Below are 24,902 nucleotides of genomic sequence, written 5' to 3'. Positions count from 1 at the left end.
CAAGTAGGCTTGGACCACCTAGAATCACTATCCGTCCACACACCACACGCGACCCCACAAACACAAAGCGGGTCCCAGCCCTTTCTCCATTCCTGGCCAAAAGAGGAGCGGCAGGGGAGCTGCAGCACCCCGGAATCAGCTCTGTGTTTCCACCAGAAACGCCCAATACGAGCTGTGATTGCACGCCGAAGGCCTGGGTCAGAAGTCTAAAACAGATGGCTAGAATTACACCGAAGGTCCCTTAAGCACTGAAATTCTATGTTGTTGTATTTCTCTATGAAACTGCCTCTGAACTTGCACTGGTGAAATTTAAAATGTTTTTCAAACACAAACATTGTACCAGTCACCAAAAGTCTCCACTTCAGGCAGTGAAAGAGGGGAAAGGGCTCTCTGTGACGTCTGAGGCCGGGTGTTAGGTAAAACCTTACTGTTGTTCAGTCGCTCAGCTGTGTCCGACTCTTTGCAACCCCTTGGACTGTAGCATACCAGGCTTCCCTGTCCTTCACCACCTCCCAAAGCTTGCTCAAACTCATGTCCACTGAACCAGTGATGCCATCCAACCATCTCATCCTCTGTCGGCCCCTTCTCCTACCGTCAACCCTTCCCAGCATCAGGGTCTTTCCCAGTGAGTTAGCTCTTTGCTCTAAATTAACCCTAGCGTGCAATGCTGGAGGCCCAGCAAGCAGCACATGCCTGCTGACAAACACTAGTCTGTTATTCTCCCCAAACACTCGTAGGTGAGGTCTGTGGGAAGAACTGAATATTTCCATATAATAGTTATGTCCCTGGCTATTTCTTTTTCCCTCTTCCTCCCTTAAAAGAAAACGGGGGGTTTTTTCCAACTGAGAAATGAGTAACGTGAAAATCACCGGACACGTCCATATCTTGATTCTAGCCACTGACTTCTGAGCATTAATCTTTTGCTGAGTTATCACTGAAAAGACTTCAGTCAAGAAACTAGTAAACATGATTTTTAAAAAATGATCAATCTGATCAACTTAAAATTCCAAATTAGATTATTATAAACTTCTTATATAGGTAGAAAAAATGATTCCTATGTGCTCAAAGTCAGCTTAGATGTAGTTGGACAGTTTAACTCTTCCTTTATCTCATGTCATGAAATGCTCATTTCTGCTTTAAGCATCATCTCAATGACCATCAAAAGCAGCCCCCATCAGCTTCTTCTGCTTCCATCAACCAGTCATTGGCTGGGAGGCAACTGGCTCCAAATCAGGGGTCTGACCAGCCTCACCCCACCCCTCCCTTACCCAGGAAATGAAGCCAGGAGGTAGGGAAGAAGGAAAGGAAGCACAGATGTGACTCAGAAGGAGGAAGAACAGTAAGTGGGCTCACGATCACTGACTTTAAAAGATTATAACCGTGATATCAGACAAGCTGAGAATAACAGGAGTGGAAGGAAAGAAATAGTGAGCTGCTCAGGTCAAAGGCCTATGAGAGCAGGAATCAGGAAATAGAAGAAAACATTCAGGAAGATGCATTTTTTTGCTGATCATTTTTAACAACTGCCTTTTCCCTTCAGGAATAGGAGGAACAAGGTCAGGTGGCTTAAGGGGCAATAAGTCTAAGGAGGCAAGTGCTTTCCTTTGCACTCTGGCAGAAAGGTTGAAACTCCAGAGGCAGTGTGGCTACCGCACAGGGGGATGAGCTTTGTAGTCAGATGGCCCTGAGTTCAAACCTCAGCTTCAGCACAAGTGATCCTGGGCATCTCTGGGCGTTTTCTCTCCCCTCTGAGCCTGTTTCTTCCTCAGTCCAGTAATGAGGGGTGGGAGTATAAGGCTTGGAGACCTGCACTCTGAAAAGGACACTCAGGGACAGCCTCTAGTGGACTGACAAAGTTTATTATCCAATTGTGTAGTTTTATAATTTTCAGGGAATAGAGCATAAGGCTGACTTGCACGTAGCCATTCCAGATAAACATTAAAACATTCAAGCATAAAATACAGTTCCTACCGCCCAAGCCATAACATAGCTTTGGCGAAACTCTAAAGGGAGTCTTATGAAACAACAGTCCTTGCTCTCAGAAACAGGTGGTCAGAAGGAAGCCTTCGAATGCCTCAAGGCCGGGCGTACTGACCCTTAGTCATCCGTTCCCAGCCTTCAGCACTCAGTGAACGCTCATAACCCTTTGTTATGCTCATTCCAGCTTCCAACCTTTGTCATGAGTGCAGCAAATACATTTTCAGTATTTGCTTAAAGCCTTCCAGCTCCTCCACATGGGAGGATCCTTTTTCTCTCACAAGGACAAAGCTGTTCTCTTGTTGACTGAGCACACTCCCTAAAGCAGACTTTAACAGCGCTTTTTCCTTATAGCACACAACCCTATGGAGAGACGTATGGCAGCCTCCTCTTGCAGATGAAGAACTGGAAGGCTCAGTGGTAGGAATGAAGGGCTATGATGCATGCAGAAGACTGCAGCACAGGGCCCAGTGCCCGGGACAGACAGAGTTGGTCTTGTGACTGTCTGAAGTGACTATGCCCCCAAATTCGCCTCTTCCAACAATACCAGGAATGAGAATGTTCACAACTGAGTGAAAGTACTGCCTTTAAATGAGGGCTCCCTCATAGCTCAGCTGGTACAGAATCCGCCTGCAGTGCAGGAGACCCCGGTTCGATATCTGGGTTGGGAAGATCCGCTGGAGAAGGGATAGGCTACCCACTCCAGTATTCTTGGGCTTCCCTTATGGCTCAGCTGGTAAAGAACCTGCCTGCAATGCAGGAGACCTGGGTTCAATCTCTGGGTTGGGAAGATCCCCTGGAGAAGGGAAAGGCTACCCACTCCAGTATTCCGGCCTGGAGAATTCCATGGACTGTATAGTCCATGGGGTCGCAAAGAGTTGGACACGACTGAGCGACTTTCACTTCACTTCTTTTAATCAAACAGCGTCACTCTAAACATGTCAGATAATAAACTGGCAAGTGTAATGGAAAAAGGGAAAAATGCCCCCCCTCCAGGCTGTTCTGAACCAGCAGGTATACTGAGGAGGCGCCCCAGCCTGGCTCTTCTTGTACAAACAAGGAAAGGAATCCATTACACTGCGATGCCTCGTGGTCGACTCTGCATAAAACTCTCCACAGAGCCCAGGACAGCTGTACGGGGCCTGGGAAACACGCGAAGCACGCCACACAGAGGCAGTGAGAGGATCCATGCAGAAGCTCCTTCCAGGAGGCTGTGGAGACTGGTTTTAAAGCTATGAACAATCAAAATGCCCAGAAACTTGGCTCAACCTTGATGCACTAAACGAGAAAGCTATAGAGTACTTCTCAGGCAGCTGACAAAGAGCTCAGCACAGGAGGATCAAAGTGTCTCTCCAGACTCCCTGAGCACAGCTGTCCCTAGGTATCTGCAGGTGACTGGATCTAGGACCTGAGGTGGGTACCAAACTCTGCAGTTGCTTAAGTCCCTTACGTAAATGGTGAAGTATTTGCACATAACCTGCACACATCCTCTTGGATACTTTGAACCATCTCTAGGTTACTTGTATAATAACACCTAATACAATGTACATGTTATGTAAGTAGTTATAAGAACAAGGCAGATGCTATGTGAATAGTTGCCAGTGACAACAAATTCAAGTTTTACTTTTTGGAGCTTTCTGGAATTTTTCTTCCCAGATATTTTCTCTCTGCGGTTGGTTGAATCTGAGGAGGCAGAACCCATGGATACAGAGGGTGGACTGAACTGTACTTGTTTCCTTCTTTATTGGACGACTGAAGGTTTCCTGTTGGTTTAAGGTCTGACTGAGGAAATACGAGAAAAGGTAAAAAGCGGAGTCAATTTTTAAAAGCAGGATTTTCTTATGATAAATGTGGCGCAAAGATATTTTCTTTTGGAGGGAAAAAGAAAGGCAAAAGTCACACATACAATAGGTATGTTTTTGGTTTAAAGTGAATGGCACGTCAGTTTATTTCTACTGATCAACAGGCCTGAGGCACAGTTTCTTAATCCATTAAGAGTGTAGGTACGTAGTCAACTACCTGAATATAAACCGTCAGGCCTCCGCTTAACCAACTGTGACCTTAGGTGAGTTATTCAACTTCCCGGAGTCTCCGTCCTCTTTTCTCTTCTATCACAGATAATACTGCTACTAGACATCACACGATTACCCTAGAAGCAACCTGGAGTTTCAAGAAGCAAAAGCACAGTCAGGTGCTTGGAGTCAGTGAAAACTAAGCATGTGAAAGCACTGAGCAAAGTGGCTGCACGAAATTCAGACGCAAGGAGCGTCTGCTGCGGTGTCACTCGGCTGAGCTCGCTGAGCCACGAACAGACAGAGTGTGAGGGGTGACCGAGCCAGGCCTGCCTCTGAGGAAAAGCCTCAGAGATGAGCCGATGAGAAACAGGCCTGTTTCTAGGTGGATATGGGCTGGGGAGTGTACAGGGATGGCAGGACCACAGAGGGCTGAGCCTCTGACACAAAACGGGTTACTCGGATGGACTAGCTGGTTATTTAATTCTACGACGCTTTGCAGCCCTACTGAAACTCCGAATTGTGCTACGAAGAACAAGTCCAATAACCAAAATGGGGATCAGCAGCAGGCAGCTAGGAATGTCCGAGAAGAAACACTAACAACACATCTGCCATCAGCTACATCCAACCAGATGTTCGGAAGCGGCTTCCACTGGGACCAGAGACAGGAAAACAACAGGCAACTGACGCCACACCTAGTGTCTCCTTTCGTTACAGGATACTCAGATAAATACGGTGCCTTTTCCCTTAAGCACCTGGCAGGCAGAAGCTGAGAAGAGCTGAAGCTTGTGCAAGCCAGTCCAGAAGTCTTTCTGAAGCACCTTTTACAGGGCTGATCACTCTACCCTAGAGTATGGTTTTTTGTGTATCTGTCTTTGCCAGACTGTCTCACATCGTTTAACAAGCCTCACAGGCTTAGCAGAGGGGCCTGCATGGATGTTCAATAAATCCTTGCTGAGAATGGGATGACTTGATGGATGCCGAGTATAGTGCTAGACATGGATGGATGGAAAACGAAATGTTCTCTGCTTTTAGAGGGTCAAGACTTGCCTAGAATACAAGATCCATGAGAGCAGCTAAGAGCTCTACAGAGCTCCCTCGTCTTCACTGCTAGGTCCCCAGTGTCTAGAGCAGTGCTCAGCAGCACAATAACAACATGAGCCAAAGTACACAACGGGCTTCCCAGGTGGCGCTAGTGGTAAAGAACCTGCCTGCTAGTGCAGGAGACGCAAGAGGTGTGGTTTTGAACCCTGGGTGAGGAAGATCCCCTGGAGGAGGAAATGGCAACCCATGCCAGTATCCTTTCCTGGAGAATCCCATGGACAGAGGAGCCCAGTGGGCTACAGTCCACGGGGGCCACAAAGAGTCAGACATGACTGAACGGCTGAGCACACACACTGTACACACAGGGCGCGTTGTAACTAGGTTTTATTCTACTTCACTTGATTAATCCATACAACCACCTTATGAGACGGGTACTATCAGCTCTATTTCACAGACGAGGAAAACGGAGCCATGGATGGTAGGTGGCTTGCTCAAGGTCACGGGCCGCTCAGGCCTGGAGTCTGGGCGGCTTGGCCCGAGTCCCTGCTCTACAACCACGACACCCGACGGCTTCTCCAGAGCGTGGCACGTTCTCCGGAAGGACCTTCACTTTTGTTTCCTGTTTGCTTTGCCTTTTTTAAACAAACCCTTGTATCCAAGTGTTTTTTAAAGTGAATGAATAGATGAATACATAAGCAGCTGGGGACAGCTCCAGGAGACCTGCACTAAACGCCAGTATGGAGGGAATCTGGGCTCTGAATCACCTTCATGAAGAAGGCCCTGCAGACTGGGAGGACGGTGGGGCTCCATGGCCTCCCCTGCTCCCCAGCTCAGCCCTTCCCACTCAGTTAGTATGGGTCTGCTGTGAGGCTCCCAGGGAAGCGGAAAGAGCCAATGAATCCACAGACAGGCCCTCAGCAGACGGGAACGCGTCTCACCCAGGCCCCTGCCTGCTGCAAACGTGCACACACCCCCCTTCACCCAGTGAGTGCCTTCTCACACCAGAGAAATGAAGGGTGGACAAGGAGCTGGCATTACAGAGCCACGAGAGATATATATATATATATATATATATATATATATATATATATATATTGCAATAATATATTATATATATAATATATATATATTGCAATATAAAAGTGTATAAAAAGTTCTGAAAGTCAAAAGCTTTCTCATCAATATAGGCGCCAAAATTTCTGTGGCAGCAAAAACTGACATGAACTGATTGAGTCTGTTTACATCTTAATTTATCTCACTTAGTGTGAACAGTCAAACGTCTTGCTACACAACATTTGGTTCCAGGGTACTGCCCCAGACCCTGCTGGAGAACTTCGTGGTATATGAACCACACTACCTTTCAATCACCCAGAACATTCCAAATCCATGGACGCGGAAGCTCTGGAGGAGGCGCTGTGGGCCTGGGGCATGCGGTGGTGAGCGAGCTGGGCAGCACTTCCAACCTCCCATCACTCAAGTCTCAACCTGAACTTCGCCTTCTTGGAGGTCATCTCGTCACACCACAGGGTCTCACCTTAATCACAGCAGTAAATCCAAAGAGGTATCTGACACACACTGCTTCTTTCTGGGCTTAGTGTATCTGTCCCCCGCTCTACCCCTCGCCCACCAACCACACACACTAACTGGACATGAAAGCACCCCTGAAACCCAGACCTCGGCTCTCCTCGTCACTGCTGTGGCCCCAACACCCAGAACAGTGCCTGCCACACAGCTGTAGCTCAGTAAGCACTTGACGAATGAATGAAGAAATAAGAAAACACTCAGAAGAGGCACGGAGGCATCGCAGGAACTGTGCCCAGCCAGACCCACACACCCGGCCCACACAAATTAAAAATCCATACCCTCCCAAGCAGTATGGATTTTTCACACCCTCTGTGGACTTTATTTGGTAGACGACTGGGGGAGGGGTGCCCCTGAGGACATCAGGCCTGGGAGTGGTACAAACGAAGGGCGCCAGAGTCCTCCGGTCATTTTTCAACACAGCCCGAGCCATCTGCACCAGAACCACCTACAGTGCGTGCGTGCTAAAGCTGCTCCAGTCAGGCCCGACTCTGTCCCCATGGACTGTAGCCCGCCAGGCTCCTCTCTGTTCATGGAATTCTCCAGGCAAGAGTATTAGAGGGGAATCTTTCCAACCCAGGGACCAAACCCCCATCTCTTATGTCTCCTGCATGGGCAGGTGGGTTCTTTGCCACTCACGCCACCTGGGAAGCTTGAGTCACCTACAGAATGCCCCCCAAAAATTCAGGTTCCACAGCCCCACCTTAAATCTGCTGGATTTGAATTTCTACCAGGGAGCCCAGGAATGAACACGGTAAGAAGCCACCCAGGCAGCTCAGACACACTGGAATTCGAATCCACCTATAGGACAATCTAGAGTTGTATCTTTAGAGTAGCTAATTGTGACTGCTCTGAGGTTTCCCTGTGTAGCAGATTCACGGCGAGTTCCAAGCAGAGACTGACTTCTTCAATCAGTGAGTGAGTCGACAGATATTTTTCAGATTGTCCTGTGAAGTGAAGTGGCTCAGTCGTGTCCGACTCTTTGCGACCCCATGGACTGTAACCCACCAGGCTCCTCCGTCTATGGGGTTCTCCAGTATTCTTGCCTGGAAAATCCCAGACAGAGGAGCCTGGTGGGCTACAGGCCATGGGGTCGCAAAGAGTCGGACACGACTGAGCCACTTCACTTCACAGGACAATCTGAAAAATATCTGTCGACTCACTCACTGATTGAAGAAGTCAGTCTCTACTTGGAACTCGCCATGAATCTGCTACATAAGGAAACCTCAGAGCAGTCACAATTAGCTACTCTAAAGATACAACTCTTGTTGGCCCACTGCACAGATTCAGGGTTTGAAACATGAATGTAAAATGTTTCTACTGTCAAGAAGATTCCGACACCTATTTTAAAAAATCTGTTTCCAGCATATATCGTTGAAGAGTGTCCTAGCAGGACACACAGCAGAGTCTGAAAGAGCTTCTGAATTCTGAGACTCTACCCCAAGCTCTGAACCGCACTTGATTAAGCAGACACAAAACCTGCACTGCAAGAGTCTTCAAATAGTTAAATTTTCAATCTTTATAAAAAAGAAAATCCATCAGATGTGATTGATAAGTGTACTTTTTAAAACTACGAGTAAAAAAGTGAAGATTGGCAACATTTTTTGCCATATAATTTGCTTTCTTTGCCTTTTTCCACAGCACTGCACATAAATCAAAGAAATGCTAAAGAGGCCCATATATCACCAACTGGCATTTCAAAACTATTTACCAAGTCTTTAACAGGCACAGGTCAGAGTAAGGAAAACCATGACCAAGGAGGCTGAAATTAAAGGGAGAAAGTTAACTCAACCACTGACAGAGAGGTAATTAAGTTTACAAGTAACTTTCCAATGAGCAAATTTTGATATTTAATAAGAACAGCCTCCGTGAGGCAGGGTTACAAAATATGCAGGCAGGGTGAGAAGGAAGACAAGCCAACAGAACTTTCCAAACAAGAGGAATGTATATTTGAACAAGCTGCCTTTCTATGATTAAGCACAGAGATCTGGGAACAAGGCAGGGGAAATGATGTTTTAATAAGGTGTGAGACAGGCCTGTGAGCTGCATTTTGCATTACCCTTGCAAAATAAAGGGGGGAGAGGTATCCAAAAGTTGTAGATCAAAGTACACAGGCTCCTATGTGCCAGCTGCTGCTAAAGGTGGCACAGAGGTCAAGAAAAATGGGTTCACATGGGCTCCAGTTCCCAGACAGAAACTCGAAGGTCCCTCAAAGGCAGCATGCTAAAACTGGTGGCTTACGTCCTCATTTGCAAGGCCAGGAAGAGATGTAAAAGGCTCTACCTGTCTGCCTTCATCAGCTCTGCTTACCATAACAAAATGCCACAGACTGGAATCAACAGACACTTATTTCTCATACTTCTAGAGGCTGAGGGGCTTCCCAGGTGGCTCAGTGGTAAAGAGTCTGCCTGCCAATGCAAGAGACATGGGTTCGATTCCTGGGTTGGGAAGAGCCCTTGGAGTAGGAAATGACAACACACTCCAGTATTAGAGGAGCCTGGTGGGCTATAGTTCCTGGGGTCGCAAAGAGTCAGACACGACTGAACACACACACACACACCCTGGTGGGCTACAGTTCCTGGGGTTGCAGAGAGTCAGACACGATTGCACACACGCGCACACACACACAAGGTTGAGAAGTCCAAGATCCAGGCACCAGCAAACTTGGCTCCCAGCGCGGGCTTTCTTTCCAGCCTGTACTTGGCCACCACCTCCCCATGGGTTCATGTGACCTGTTCTCTGCGTACTCACAGCACGCAGGTCTCTCTGCTCTTTTAGTAAAGATAGCCAATCTCATTACGGGGGCCCGACTCTCAGGACCTCATCTAACTTAATCATCTTAAAGGCCCTGCCTCCTAATACAATCGTTCTGAGGTTAACATTAGGGCTTCAACGTAAGACATCTAGCGGGGATACAAACATTCAGCCCATAATGCGGTCCGTCTGTTCAAGACGGCACAGGCCTAGTGAGGGCCTGACCCGACACTCCGCCAGTATTCCGAGAAGGGCCCTGTGCACTGGCTCCAGAGCCACGCTTCCTCCTGGGGACAGCCTCCCTCAGCCCCTCACTAGAGCACTGCTGGCCCTCCCCTGCCCCAGCACAAGGAGAGTGGCTCTAATTTTAATGGAGTCACAGTCGCTTTGAAAAGTTCAGCTTTTAACATGGTAGTCATCCCCCATGTACTCCTGCCCTCAACTGTACACTCTGGAAAAGCTAACTGCTGAGAGCCAAAATAATGAGAGAGCTCCGCTGAGAAAGAGGTTTTAAAACCAGCTTGTAGGTAAAAGAGGGGGAAAAGGTCAGTCTTTTCTTCCCAAGAACTCGGTGTTTTATCATCTCTCTTTGCAGCTACATAATGAAACGCGAGCATCAGACAGATCCTCTCAGAAAGCAGGTGAGTGGCGCAGAGACATGCTACTCTACTTCAGGTCAGCCACGCGCAAGCGTCTGCGCAAATTTCTTAGAAGCACGCAGTGGAAAAGAGACCCCTCATGGAAAACAGAAGTCCACTACATCAAAATGTGCTTTTAAAATACTAAGTTAAGATGCTGGAAGCCCATGTGTAACAGAAAGCAAAATGTTTCCTACAGGAGCCAGGTCTTCCTGTTGCACACGGTAAGCATGAACAGTCACGTTCCCTACACTCTCATCCCAAACCACAGAAATGACAGCAGAGTGTGAACCCACAAGGATAAAGAGACCAAGAGAGGAGACAACAACGGAGAAGACGTCAACTAAATTTCAGAAGAGACAAGGCACCGACCAGAACGACCTCAGGCGAGAGCAGCGTGTTGCAGCTTCCTCCGGCTGCCTGGCAGGGGGGAGAACGAGGGAAGCAGGGTTTGGGCGGCCAGGTGGGCAGAAGTCAAGAAAGAGCAAGGGGAACTAGAGGGCAGGATTTGCAAAGACTAAGGAAGTGGAGGCACCCAGGATGGCAGAAGGCCGGATGTGGGGCAGGAGCATAAACACGGTGGATGGTTAAGTCTTCTGTCAACACAGACCCCTATTCCCATCAGAATTCAGGAGAGGCTGCCCCAGGGAGGCTCAGCGACAACTCAAAACAGGGGAACAGCCCTGCCCTTTGGAAAGCGAGACAGCCTCCCTCCCTCTGTCTGCATAGAAAGGAACAGCAATCGTAGTATACTACACGGCTCGGCTGTGAACATTTCATAGCCATGAAACAGTGTAAAACCTGAATATTAATTAAAGCAAACTGATGGGGAGAAGGTGGGATATGCGGGTTAAATCTTCATCATCCATACCGAAGTCAACAGATGACATCTAAGACAGCAGTCCAGACGAGTTGTTTAGAAAAATGCAGGCAGGGATCCAAAGAAACAACTAAAAGAGTTTAAAGGAGTTCCCTCCAGGGACTGGCTTGTGGAACAGGCAGACAAAGGACAAATGCTTGTGCTATAAATCTTCTAGGCTTCCTTATTCACCTTCTTGTATTCCTTTGATGAAAATAAAAACTATAATAGAAAAAACAAACAAACAAACAAACAGAGCCTCAGTTAAGCAGGTCCTAAAAACGTTAAGCCCCTGAACACTACAAAATGTGCTTCATCAACTGGGCACTATTAGTTTACTATAGTAACACTTAATTTTATTTCAAGTTTTATGGTGACAGTTAAAGGTTTTTATAATAGCAGATGCTGTCCCTCCCACACATCAATTAATTTGCAAATTCACTCAGGTTGCAGAACTAATGAGGTGCAGAAAGCTTCTTTTCACTGGTGAACGCTGCCGTCAGGAGGTGGCTGTGGTGGGCGAGGCGATAACTGGGCTGTCAGCAGCAAGCCGGGGCCGACCGGACTCCCAAGGCTGCTCTGCCTTAGCCCACAAGCCCCAAGGACCCGCCCGGCCTCCAGTCAAGAGAAGGAACATAAGGGCATCCCCTGTGGAAGAGGGAAAAGCAGTGGAAAAATTCTAGAGACATGCAAGGGAGTGAGAGACAGTCTTCGCCTCATGAAACAGCATCACGGCTTTTCTGCTCCTTTTTATAGGTTCTCATTCCACGTTTACCAAGAAAGTAAACTTTTTGAAAAGAAAGGATGTGGCACTCTGAGTTCAACTCTGGACTGTGATTTGGCAAAACTGCCTCTCAAGCCCACACGTTTTATTTTTCTTCTTCTTCTTTCTGAAAGAGCTGAACTGAAGTAACCAACGTTGCTTCAGAACACGGGGTTGAAAGTAGTTATACCGCTTCTGGCTCTGCCAAAGAACTGTCTCTTTTCTCACTTTCACTTAAAACCCTTCTTTTTTTTTAATGACCCAAATGATAAGATGAACAAGAAGACACTTCTTCGTTTTCACCTATGCAAATAGCGTTTTGTACAGAACAAGTCATCCACTGCAGCTCTTAATACCACAAGAAGCTAAGACAGCCTGTCAAGCAGAGCTAGTCGGCAGGAATGGTGAACACTCCCATCAAAGGTTCCTTTTCCTGGTTCCACTTGCTCCAGGACAGGCCTCTTTCCCACCCAGCCTTCCTCCCGGCATCACGTCCCTGCTCCCAAAGCCTGTGCTTAAGCCCCTCTCCTTATGGGCAGCGCCTGGGACTGCAGCCCACGCTGAGCCGTCTTTCTAGTCTGTGATAAACTGTCTGAGTGTGAATAAGCATTTTAGAAGCCTTCCTGCTTTGAGAATTCACCTTTCCAACAAATTAAACAGGTGTCTACAGCAGCCTGACAGGTAGCAAACACACATCTTCTCCTTCACTATGGGTCCCGGGCAGAAGTAAACCATCACTCCAGTATTTTTCATTCCCCACCAGCCGAAAGCAGTCTTACGCACGGTGTCTGGCCCTCTGAACATATCACTCTACTAAGAATGCCTGTCAGAGCTCCTGGATTTTGAGGACAATAATTTTCTTTACATGCTTATGAAAGCAAGCTGAAGGTTCTCTGACATTTTCTGACCTGGCATTGTCTGTAAAGGGCACAGGTTAACAACGTTTAAGAAAAGCTCATGTACAATATATAAATCATGAAGATTCCTGGGATATTGTTTGGTCCAGGACTTCAGATTCAATACCATTATTACCAAGAAAAGAAACTCCTTTTTTCTTTCACTTCCGCACCATCCTGGGCTCCAAAGGCACCATTAAAATGCCAACAAAGGCATTTTTGGATCTACAATCATTTGACATTTTTCCCAAGAAAATTCAAGTTTGAACAACTTTGGTAAATTTAGAGTCTTGTGAAGTACCACCCGCCTCCCCTTCCACTCCCCTAAAAAGGGCAAGAAAATTCATCATCAAAGGTTACCCCTCCATCGAATGTCATCAGAGTGTGGTATTTCAGCACACACATTTATGTATATAAATCTCCAACTGTTCTGAGATCTCCACCATCACTGGCATAACCGGATGAATTAATAATGGAACGGCTGCCTCCCTAAACTCCTTTTTATTTTCTCTTCATTTCTGTTGGTGTAACTGAGACCCTCGGTGTTCCACTGAAGCCTCTGGATTCTGTGTGGCCCAAAAGCAAGAGGAAGACACCTTCTTCCCCTTCCCACACCAGCCCCCCACCCCACTCAAGAATCCAAGGACATTCATAACTTGGTGATTAAAAATACACTACTTTTATTTCAGAAGTTCAATCGTAACACATTCCCTTCTTTAAAAATTTTATAGCGTCTACACTTTCAATTTGGGATTTCTCATTCATGCTAGGTGAGCCTCTTATGTTCTATATTAAATGCAAGGCATGTGTGATCAGTACTATTAATAATATAACAGTGCCAATCTCAGCAGCAGCAACACAGCACCAGCACACAGCCCCGTCTGAACAGACGTGGAATCCTGAGCACCACTGCAACTGATTAAATGCATGGGAATAAAGTTCGCAGCTGACTGCTCTGCCCTCCCCAGCTGGAGAATCAGGAAGAATTTTTCCCTTCTTTCCCAAAGGCACAACATATCATTAGCTCTCATAAATATAAACAGATCTGAAACAGAAAACAAAAGATTACCTTTATTAGATTCAAGGAAGACAGGGAAGGTGAGCTTTAAAGTGTTCATGGACAAATCGAGATGACAAATTCATCAAAGTGTATCAGACTCAAGGATTTAGGTCACCAAAGTCACCTATTATGATTATGATGGTAAAACAGAGCCCAGTTTTCACTTCGCCAAGAACCAGTTTCCTAACAAACCCTGCCCTTCACTTCGCTATCATCCCAGTACTCTGTCCGAGGATGCAACCGGGGAAACGTTCTCTAGAGATGTCTTTAGAAGAAACCAAGGTATATCTCACTCCGAGGTCCAAAGATGCCTAAACATGAGCAAATGGTGGAGAACAGAATCTCAAAACAATAGCCTGGGGCTCTGCTATCTTGCCATAGAGACGCTGACCAGCACGCTCCGGCTTCCTCAACAACCCCACGCACAAGTCCACTGAGGGATGGCTCCTCCCCTTGCCTGCAGTGGATTCAAGCAGAGCCCCTGGCTGGGTGCTGTCTGTGGCCGCCACCCTTCTCCCATCTGGCCACGAGCACAGGTCAGCGAGGAAGAGGCTCAAGGCAGGAGGATGTCACATACAGGGTTGGGTTTGGTTTTTCATTTCATTCTTTTTTTAAGTTTTTTTACTGAAATACAGTTGATTTACAATGCCATTATCATAAAACATCCGACTGCTGTGAGTAAAAAATAGGGACTGTTTGTGCTGAGCCTTCAGCTCTTAAAACTACCAGTGAAGGTGGCCTAGTTCGTTCACAGCATGATAAACTCAATAGAGCACACAAGTGCACGCACATACATGCACACTTACCTCAAACGTGCATCACAGGAAGGACAAATCAAGACTCCTGGTCTGGACTTCCATGGTGGCGCAGTGGATAAGAATCCATCTGCCACTGCAGGAGTCTCGGGTTCGATCCCGGGGCCAGGAAGACTCCACATGCTACAGGGCAACTAAGCCCATGAGCCACAACTGAGGCCCCGCACTCTAGGGCCTGCGAGCAGGAACTGTGAGCCTCTGAGCCACAGCTACTGAAGCCTGCGCACCTAGAGCCGTGCTCTGCAACAGGAGAAGCCGCCGCGATGCGAAACCTACACACCACGAGGAGGAGCCCGGCTCGCCGCAACTAGCAAAAGCCGCACAGCAAGCAAGACCCAGCAGAGCCAAAACTAAGTAAAACAGATTTAAAAAATAAACAAAAAGCTCACCTCATTAGGTGAGGACTGAGGCCCACCCAGGAGACTATCCCATAGAAAGACTCCTAGTCTATCACAGACTTAGTGAACTTATGTTGCTGGGGATGACATGGAGTAGGGATAGTTAGGGAGTTTGGGGGGGACATGGACACACTGCTGTATTTTAAATGGATAACCAACAAGGACCTACTTACAGCGGGGAACTCCTCTCAATGTTAGGAGGCAGCCTGGATGGGTGGGGAGTTTGGGGGAGAATGGATACATGTGTTCACCTGAAACTATCACATATTAATGAGCTAATTCAAAATAAAAAGTTTCAAAAAAAAAAAAAGACGGAAAGTCTATACAACTTATGAAACAATAATAAGTGTCCAGTGTATGCCAGACACTTAATCCTCATGACTCAACAATGGAGGTGTTCTCACAAACCCCACTTCACCTTTAAGGAAAGAAGCTGAGGAAAGTGAAGTCACTTGCCTAAAGTCACATAGCTGATTTCAGGTCCAAATGAACCCAACTCTGCAAGTTTAACTACTAAGCTATACTGCCTCGATAAACAGAATTTCACTCATCAGTACTGAATGATAAGAATAAATATGTACTGTGAATGCAGTATGCTTAGCACTGCTTCAGTACAACACTGGGAATAAAGCAATGAACGAAGCCAACTCCCATCCTCATGGAGGAACATTCCAGAGGGGGTGTGAGAAAGACAACGAACAAAAGGAGCAAAACCCACAGGGTGATAACCGTGATCGTGAGCGAGGAGAAAAATGACACGGAGAGGCGGATGGGGGCAGCTCGGAGGCTGCAACGCTAAACAGGGTGGGCTAGGAAGGCCCCTCTGAGAAGGCGCCATCTGAGCCAGGACCTGAAGGGCACCCCGGCATCTCTGAGGTGGCCTGAGAACTGGGACAGAAAAGGAGACGCACTTGCAGTCTGCCTGGCACCCTGGCAGGAAGAACTCCAGGGGGAGCCTTTCTCAGGACAGCTGCGCATCACCCGTCACAGCTTCCAGCCCGAGGGCACCCGTGGGCGCTGAGCAGGTCTCTGGCTTCACCGTCACCACCCGAGACTCTGACCCTGGCTGGTCCTAAGCCTGGTCCTCCTCTGTCTCCAACTCCACTTGTCAAAACTCATTCCACATACGGAGTGCTCCTTCTGACACTGCTCACCCCTCACTCCGACCACACTTAGGCACACTCGGGTAAGGATGTGGTCATGCGCCTCCATTTGCCCACTGGATTAACAAAGAGCGGAAGACTAGATAAAATCGAGCATGAGGGGGAAAACCAGGCACCTGGTCTCTGGTGGTGGAGAGTGTAAACGGGCACAATCACCCTGAAAGGCAAGTGGACAGGGTCTATGGAAATGGCAAACGTAACTCACTGGACCTCCAGGCACACACTAACACACCAGAGTGCCTGCCGAGGTGAAGACTGGAAATAACCCGCACTCCCTCTGTGGAGAGCCAGGTGTGGTACCTCCACAAGTGAAGTCCCTCAGTCATGTCTGACTCTGTGCAACCCCATGGACTGTAGCCTACCAGGCTCCTCCGTCCATGGGATTTTCCAGGCAAGAGTACTGGAGTGGGTTGCTATTTCCTTCTCCAAGGGATCTTCCCAACCCAGGGATCGAACCCGGGTCTCCAGCACTGCAGAGACGCTTTACCATCTGAGCCACCAGAGAAGCCAGTACTTCCACAGAGGAGACTCTATATAAGCAGATGTTTAAGAAAAGATGAGCTAAGAGCAGTGAGGATGAAACACTAGTCTTTCCGAAGAAGATGTCTGACACGGATAGTGGTCATAAATGAAGGTCCCCTCATTCTTGGAGGAGTAAAGGGTCAGGATACAGGCTATGCATTCTTCAGTGCTTTAGCAAAAAATAAAGTCACAATAATATGCATAATGACAAAGAGTGAATGTGCTGAATCCAGGTGAGTATGCAGAGTTTAATGCACTACTATTCCTTACAACTTTTCTGAAAGCTGGACATATTTTCAAAGCAGAACATTTAAGGGAAGCATCACGGCCATGGCCAGGCATCACTAGCAGAAAGCATTACAACACCCAGACAAGCAGGGGCCCCTTCAAAGAGATGCGGCACCAGGGTGGGTACCCGAAGCCGGCTGAGAAGGGAAGGTGGGGGAAGACCTCTGCGTGGCAGTAACCGGCCCACAGCTTCAGTCAGCTAGTTGGCATGCCATCCCCTGGCCCAGCCTGAGAGGCAACCGAGTAAGTTCCACCTCAGGTTCTGGGTCAGTGGCCATGCAGCCCACCCTCCCGCCCACCCGTCTTCTCAGTCCAGCCCAGCAAGAGCAGACACTGACTGATGGCTGTGAAGGGCCTGCAGACTCCTCAGAAGAAAAAAGGAAAACACTGTATTTGTGTGCTGGATTATTTAAACTAGGAAAAAGAGATGTTTTAGAAACACCTGAAAAAGCCAGAGTACAAAAATTTTATCTAGTTAACAATGAATACATAAGAACACCTCATTTTTCCAAGCATCTAGATGCACTCAAAATACAGGCCATTTGGTTTACGCGTTAACTGTGTTTTACCTGTACTGGTAATTTGTACGTCAGGAGAGCCAACATTCCCTGGTTATTAAGAATGAACATGATGTTAACAGTTTGGATTCGAACCTTGGCTCTGCCCTTTATGACCTGAAGGATCTTAGGGCAAGTGATTTAACCTCTTTTTTAACCCCAGTTTCAAAAACATATAATACACATAACTTCATAGGGTCATCTGTGAAAACGGAAACACACCATTTGCCATATAAATAGTACTGACTCTACTTCTAAGTATAGTGCTGGGTGCTAGGGATGTGGCGTTGAGCCTCATGGAGCGTACAGCCTGTGAAGATTATTGCTGTTCGGTCACTAAGTTGTGTCCAACCCCATGCTACAGCACATCAGGCTCCTCTGTCCTCCACTATTTCCTGCAGTTTGCTCAAAGTCATATCCACTGAGTTGGTGATGTTAGCTAACCCTCTTATCCTCTGTTGCCCCCTTCTCCTTTTGCCTTCAGTCTTTCCCAGCATCAAGATCTTTTCCAATGAGCTGATCCTTCGCATCAGGTGGCCAAAGTATTGGAGCTTCAGCTTCAGCATCAGTCCTTCCAATGAATATTCAGGGTTGATTTTCTTTAGGATTGATTGGTTTGATCTCTTTGCAGTCTACGGGACTCTCAAGAGTCTTCTCCAGCACCACAGTTTGAAAGCATCAATTCTTTGGCAGTGCGTCTGTAAGTATAGCTAGATATTAAATAGATAACTCCCCAACTAAACACTCACAAGCTTTTGTGACAAATGCCTCAATAAAAAGGTCCAGTGCTAAAAGCTTAGGTCAGAAGGACATTCCCAACAGAAGGAACAGCATGTGAAAAAGCAGAGGTTAGGGGAGCTTGTGAAAGTGGAGAGAGAAAGCGTGTGTGAAATGTTTCCTGGCAGGGCTGGGACCGGGGCCCTCCATAGAGGGCAGCGGTGCAACCGACGCTGCTGGAGAAGCAGCACAACCTGACCACAGCGTGCACAGAGTGCTCCATACACCGTGGACACGGGGCAGCCCGCTCACAGCGCACATAAGCAGACTTGAAATGAGCGTCCTCTTAATTTACAGGTTCTCCACGTGCGGCGTGGCCACATTCTGATCACTTTCTGACTGGGTGTCGCCTCCGGAATGAAAGCCTGAGCAGCAGCAGCGGCGTGAGGTTTTCCAGCCCGCGGCTCGGCTCTGTACCTGGGCAGCAGCTCCTTCAGTGCAAATCGCCCCAGGCACCTATACACACACACACAAAAATGGGAGTAAGGTAGGCTTTGAGAACAGAGGTTCTAGCAGTTGAAAGACTAGTTGCTGGCATGCCAACAAACAGCAAGCCACTGAAATCCGTGGAGCGGTGGTAATTCGTATCTCAAAATCTGAAGCCTGGATGGTAGCAAGAACAGATGGCTCTGCTATATGCAAACATTCCCCGCAACAATGGGCTCGGCCGCCGTCGGGCGACGAGAGCGAACAGGAGCTGCCGGGCAGCGAGGGGAAGGACAGCGGTGCACCACGAGGCTCCGGGGACAGCACGAAACGCCAATGGGCAAAACAGGCCTCCCGAGGAGCTGCGAAGGCAGGTTTCCTGCGCATAAGCTTAGGCTGACACAGAGTGTGCCCCTCGCCGGAAGAGGGGAACGCAGCTGTCTGCAATAGCAGTGACACGTCTCCTGCCTCCCCAGCACCAGCTAAATCGCACCTCAAGCTGGGTGGGGGGAGGACAGACGACTGACCAACAACTACAGTGCAAAGAATCCGCAGAAGTTCAAGCAGACGGATGTGACCTTTCACCTGGGACACGTGCTATGTATTTAAGGAAGGAAAGAAAAGGTCCGAAGAGAAGTGACTTCACCAAGGTGACATCTTCAATCATTTCTTTCATTCATTTATTCATTTCTTCAACAAATATTTATGGGACACTTCCTAAAATGTGCCCTTGGGAAACAGCAATGAAATCAAGAACATTTCCAAGAAGAGAAAGAAAATAAGTTCCTTTTTTTAAAGCGAAATATCTGGTGTATGAGAAGGTGAAAACGTTATGATTTTAACACATGCAGGGTAGGATGGCTGGAAGCGGGGGTGCTGCAAGGCCAAGCGTTGTGCACACTGAGAAAGATGTGCACGTGAGGACACAGGAATGTGGGCTACTGAGAGGGGGAACAGTCAGCACAGGGGTTCTGAGGGGAGATGGGGCACGCCTCAGTGACCTGGAATCAGGAAGGAGGCCAACAGCTGGAGCAGTGACAGCAGAGGAGAGGAGAAGCACGCAGCTGGGAGGGGTGGGGGGCCACCGAGAGCACCTGGGCCTTTACTCTGGGACAGGCGGGAGCCACTGCAGGGCTTGAGGTAGACGCACGACGTGTCTGGCCTTTCCTTGCTAAAGCACACCCTGACTGCTGGAAGAGACTGGGCTAGAGAAGCAGGGAGAGCCACCAAGCCCATGGCAGGTCCAGAACAAGAACATGAAGGTCAACCGGCTTTAACAAGGGCTTCAGATTCAGTGGTAATGTTCTGGTCCTTTTACTTTCAATATGGACTTCTAAACTGCAAAGAATATCATAGATCAAAATAACTCCTCATAGAATATAGAGTTCATGATTTTTGGATGGGAGGTGAACTTCTCAGGCTTCAAAAATACGAAGAACACAAACAGAACTATCAGCAAACTTGATGTGCAAATGCTTTATCATCAAACCTGTCAGTTACTGCAGCGTGTCAGGTGCTTGGCTGAGAGGTGGGAGGACTCAGAGGCCGGCAGAGGGCATGGCTCCGGGGCCAGACTTCGAAGGTAGGCTCAGTCCGCCTAGAATGAGGACAACAGTAATGACTGTACCCATGACTCAGGGCTGCTGTGGGGGTTCAGTGTGGTACTTCACAAAAAACCTAGCCCCCTGCCTGGCACGCGCCAGTGCTCAGTGAACGCTGGCCACTCTCATTACCAGCTGCGGCCGATGATGCAGGCCTCATTCAGGCCCCAGGCCACCGCACTAAGGGAAGAGAACAAGGTGGGCTCTCAGGGTTGGGGACACGGAGCTGAATCCCACCTGGGCTGTCTGATATCAGAGGTCAGGCTGGGACCCGGCCGGGAGGCCTCCTTCAAGGGAGCAAACAAGGACACCGCTGTCCAAGGAGGAGGAAGAGGAACAGGGGAGCGGGTGTCTGCCGGAGCAGAGCCACCCCCTATGCGGGCTAGGGGACACCATGACCCACGACACGGGGTTCCACCGCAAGGCGTTTACCCAGCAGATACCCTTCACCTCTGGGACCGCAGGTCCTGCCTCTCCCGCCTCTCTTCCGGCTCTGAAATGTCATGATTCTCTGTTTTGGTTCTATTTCATGAGACCTTAGAAAGGGGGAAAGCATCGACAAAGGGTAGAATAATTTGAGAAAGAGAAAACAGACAACAAGCATTACTCCCAGCACACTTTCTGGTGTGACAGATCTCACTCATGCTACCACACCCCTATCAACCATTACAGGTCACTTTTCAAAATGCTGTCAGATAGAAACCGATTACTCCTCGTGCTCATCAGCATCAGTCCTGACACGTGGGCCCATCGACACTGAATAAAACCAGGCTTCTCAAGCCGTCAGAGCCTCACTCTCTACCCTGAGGTAGGGAACTGAATTATTAAGAGATAAAAGCACGTGCCACCCCTTTCTGCTTTACTTCCTTATGGGAGGACAGCTGAAACTACACAAGCTAAGAGCCTCCATGGCAGGTCACTTAAGAACACCCGTTTATAAACACAGGCGCAGTAAAGGCTGGCATGGAGGGGGGGGGGGGGGGGCCCGCGAGGGAGGGGGCGAGGGAGCCGCCCCGGAGGGTGTCACCTGATGGGAGGCTGCCGCGCAGATGGCACAGGAAGGCTATAAATAAGACTGCAGATCTATACACTGGGCAGAGGTGTGAGGCGGCAAACAAGTGCTCAGGCAGCACGTTTCCCTCGGGCCGTGTCCTGAAGGGGGCAGACAGCAGGGCTTGACGACACCCCGGCCTGGCAGCCCGTTAGGATAAATCCATACGGAGGACACGAAGGCCCAACGGGAAGTATGAACAGTGACGACGTGCTCCACTGACGCAGCAGGTTTGCACTTCTTCCCGCCGGCAGGTCCGTGCACACACGCTCCCCTCCACAGTCACACGACGGCACACGTCAGGATTTTCTGGGAAGGCCAGGCAACATTTTTATTTCCCCCGTGTTTTGCCAATTTCAGAGATAACAGATGCCTACTGTAGTCTTCTTTCCTCTTGCAGAGACTGGCTGAGAGAAGGATCTGTGGCCTGGAGCCAGGCTGTAGCCGTGGTCAGGAGCCAGGACCCAGGGCCACAGGGGTTCCCGCATGACCCCGGGGGTGCCACTCACCACTCGTCCGTGGAGCAGCGAAAGGCAGGACCAGCATTACTCGACGGACCAAACCAGGGGCACCGAAGAAGGATAAAAGGGAGGAAGGAGAAAGAACAAAATGAAGCAGAAGAAGAGGGGCAGAGAAAGAAAACCACGGAGAAAAGGCAGGTCATGTGAGGGCCGCCAACGTCAGCACCCCTGCGCCTGGGCTGTGGGCAGGGCATCAGAGGGCAGAAATGGGGGATGCGCTGACGGGGGAGGGGGCGAGGACATGAGCAGAGAGCAGCGCGGGAGACAGTCACGAGGAGCCGGGCGGGAATGGGTCAAGCTGGACACACAGATGTACTCAAGAGCGGGCGTCCTTTCCTCGCTCTCACGTCCGCCATGAGGTGGTGATCTGGAGGCGACTGCAACTGCGTGGACGCTGAGCTCCAGAAAGAACAAGGTGCAGAGAGCAGAGCAGAGCGGCACTGAGAGAACACTGAGCTTCTGAGAATCCAGCTCGGCGCAGGCGCGCAGCTGTCCTGAGACCTGAGTGCGGGGCCCACAGAGCTCAGCCTCACCCCTCCTCACCCAGGGCTATGGGAACCCCCCCCCGGGGAGTCGGCCAGCCTGCAGCACTCCTGTGTGTGTTGACAAAGCTCTGGTTGTGAGCTGAACCCCTGCTACTGAAAAACGTGCAGTCACAGGATTTGCGGACCAGAAAAAAAAGATTACGTTTTTAAATTTTAAAATATTCAGTGTGGCTTAAAAACTTAGGGCTGAAGTCCAAATGAGTACTCTGTGGAGAGAAGAAAAGTGGGGAGAACTCAGTCCGAAGCAATTACATGCAGGCGCATTCAGGGGGTCCGGCCTGTGGTGGCAGCTGCCACCGACTTTCTTCTTCTCAAGAATGCAAATGATTAAGATAGATTAAATACCTACTTTGCTTAAATACTCTTGATAATGAGTTTCTTTCCTTCTTTTAAGGGTGTTTGATGTTGGCAGTTGATGGATCTTGAGTTAAATTGTTTTAATTCAAAACAGCACCATCTGTCGTTAGGAGCTACTGGCTCAGGAGCAGGGGCTGGCGCGGCACTGCGGAGAGCCGCGGAGGTGACGCAACAAAGGCCACGCACGGGGTGCGGGCAGACGGGCAGGCAGCCGCGGACCGGGCACCGCAGGCGGGGAGGCAGAGACGTACCTCCTGTCTCAGCCAGGAGATCCGGACTCGATTTCCTCAACAAAAGAGGGCTGGCTTAAAGACGGTCATGATGGTGACACGGGCAATCCTGACTGGTAGCTAGATTCTCAGTGCACACTGTGTGCCTGGCGCAAGAGAGGAGCATTGTACACAAATGACCTTACTTACACCCTCTCTGTACCTTGTTTAAACTCCTTATGTCCGAGAGTATGTGTACTAATGTCCCCACTTTACAGCTGAGCAAGCTGGGGTCAGAGAGGTAAAGTCACTTGCCCAAAGTCACACAGCTAAGAGTAGGAAAGCCAAGACAGGCATGTGACCCCAGAGACTCTGCTTGCAGCCACAGAACCACGCTGCCCGGCAGCCACTGAAGAGCCCAGGAAGAGCCCTGCAATGCCATCCCTCCAGTACCCAGTGGCCACAAATCTGCCTTTGCTCTGAATGGTCACAGAAGCAAAAGCCGAGATGAGCACTAAGCAACTCAGCGCCTGGAAGCTCAGCTCCAGGAGTGGACTGAGCTGCGCCCAGCAGGACGGCCAGACAGGCCTCGTTCCACTAGGCGCCGCCTTCAATCCACGCCTGTGACCCAAATGCTGATGGGAGTTGTAAAAACGAACAAAACCTGAACTAGACGCAGTGGAAAATCCCCAGCGTTTGGTTTTTTGAGAGGCTCGCTAAGTATCTTCCAAGATATGCTTATTTACTTGGAGTCATGGCATGGACTATATAAAAGAGGTGACCGTGTTCCCATTAATCATGTGGACGTTACCTCAAGCAACCCTAGCTATGCAAACAAATCAGGGGGACCGTCAGCTTGCTTTGTGAGGGTCAGCGTAAGTTGTCTAACATATGAAGTAGACAAAGGTGAAACTCTCAGTAATAAGAGCACTGTCTTCAAACAACTTGAACTTACTCTTCATAAATCTGCACAGATAAAATCAGGACGATCAGGAGGACATCATGCTCCAAAGAAAGTGAACAGACAAGTACAATGTTTCAAAAAAGAAAGAAAAAACATCATCATCTACTAGCAGCGCAAAATGTAGGTGCTAGAAACACAGTTATCTTTACTGCCAGGCTCTGGGCAACTTGTTTCATCTTTAAGACTCCATTTTCCCATCTACCATCTTATTTAAAAACAAAAAACTGAAGAAGGAAACTCAAACTCCAGCACACTGCATAACGGCGTGTGTTGGGGGAGCTCGAAGGGGAGGGGCTCACAAGCACCCGGGCAGGAACTGACTTGGTCTCTTAAACTAGGAGTAGGTGAACAAATGTTCACTTTCCTATTATTTATGCATTTTGCATATGAATAGATTCATATTTTGCATATAAAATCTGGCATAATTTTAAAAAGAAGGAAAAACCCTTCTGACTGCCTTAAAGTGAAAGTAAAGTTGCTCAGTCGTGTCCAACTCTTTGCCACCCCAGGGACTATACAGTCCATGGAATTCTCCAGGCCAGAATACTGGAGTGGGTAGCTTATCCCTTCTCCAGTGGATCTTCCCAACCCAGGAATTGAACCGGGGTCTCCTGCATTGCAGGTGGATTCTTTACCAATTGAGCTATTAGGGAAGCCCCACTGATTGCCCTAATGTGGAGAACAAATGAAAATATACACTATCAGACAAGAGTAAAAAGATGACTTCACTTAAAATTTAAGTTAGAGGTTTAAAAGGAAATGCTAATGGTCAGCAAAATATGACCATCTTCTAATGGTCAGCATAATTTGTGACTTGGGAAGAAGGTTCTTGGCATGAGAGAACCAACACTGGGCAGCGCAATGGATGGATATCAATAAGAAAACTGAGAAACCATCCACGTGAAAGAGGGGCCAAAGCATGAATGAGCAAAGTGTGAATGAAGACACACAAACCCCAGTCTCTCCTGGGGAGCTGACGAGGATCCTCTCCCACTGATATCCAGCACTGACAAAAATCAGGAGAAATGGCATCCACACACACTGAAGTCCACGGCATCAGTCAGGACTTTCCTTCTTCCCATCTGCTATTGTTTCCAAACTTCCATAATAAACCTGTTACTTTC

At 48.6% G+C, this 24,902-nt stretch overlaps 1 protein-coding gene and 1 long non-coding RNA gene across 3 annotated transcripts in view; both read right to left on the bottom strand.

The window, feature by feature from the left end:
• MED27 (mediator complex subunit 27) overlaps positions 1-24,902 on the bottom strand; it is a 216,849-nt gene that overhangs the window by 153,930 nt on the left and 38,017 nt on the right. The window lies entirely within an intron of this gene.
• On the bottom strand, positions 16,711-21,509 carry LOC138436511 (uncharacterized). Its single transcript, XR_011255441.1, has 2 exons — positions 20,020-21,509; positions 16,711-18,560 (listed from the first exon to the last, which is right to left on the bottom strand). It is a non-coding gene; the product is annotated as an uncharacterized lncRNA (long non-coding RNA).

Source organism: Ovis canadensis, chromosome 3 (genome assembly GCF_042477335.2).
Source record: "Ovis canadensis isolate MfBH-ARS-UI-01 breed Bighorn chromosome 3, ARS-UI_OviCan_v2, whole genome shotgun sequence".
Classification (NCBI taxonomy): Eukaryota; Metazoa; Chordata; class Mammalia; order Artiodactyla; family Bovidae; genus Ovis; species Ovis canadensis.
The sequence above is the reverse complement of the archived record's forward strand: the minus strand, read 5'-3'. Positions and strand labels throughout refer to the sequence as shown.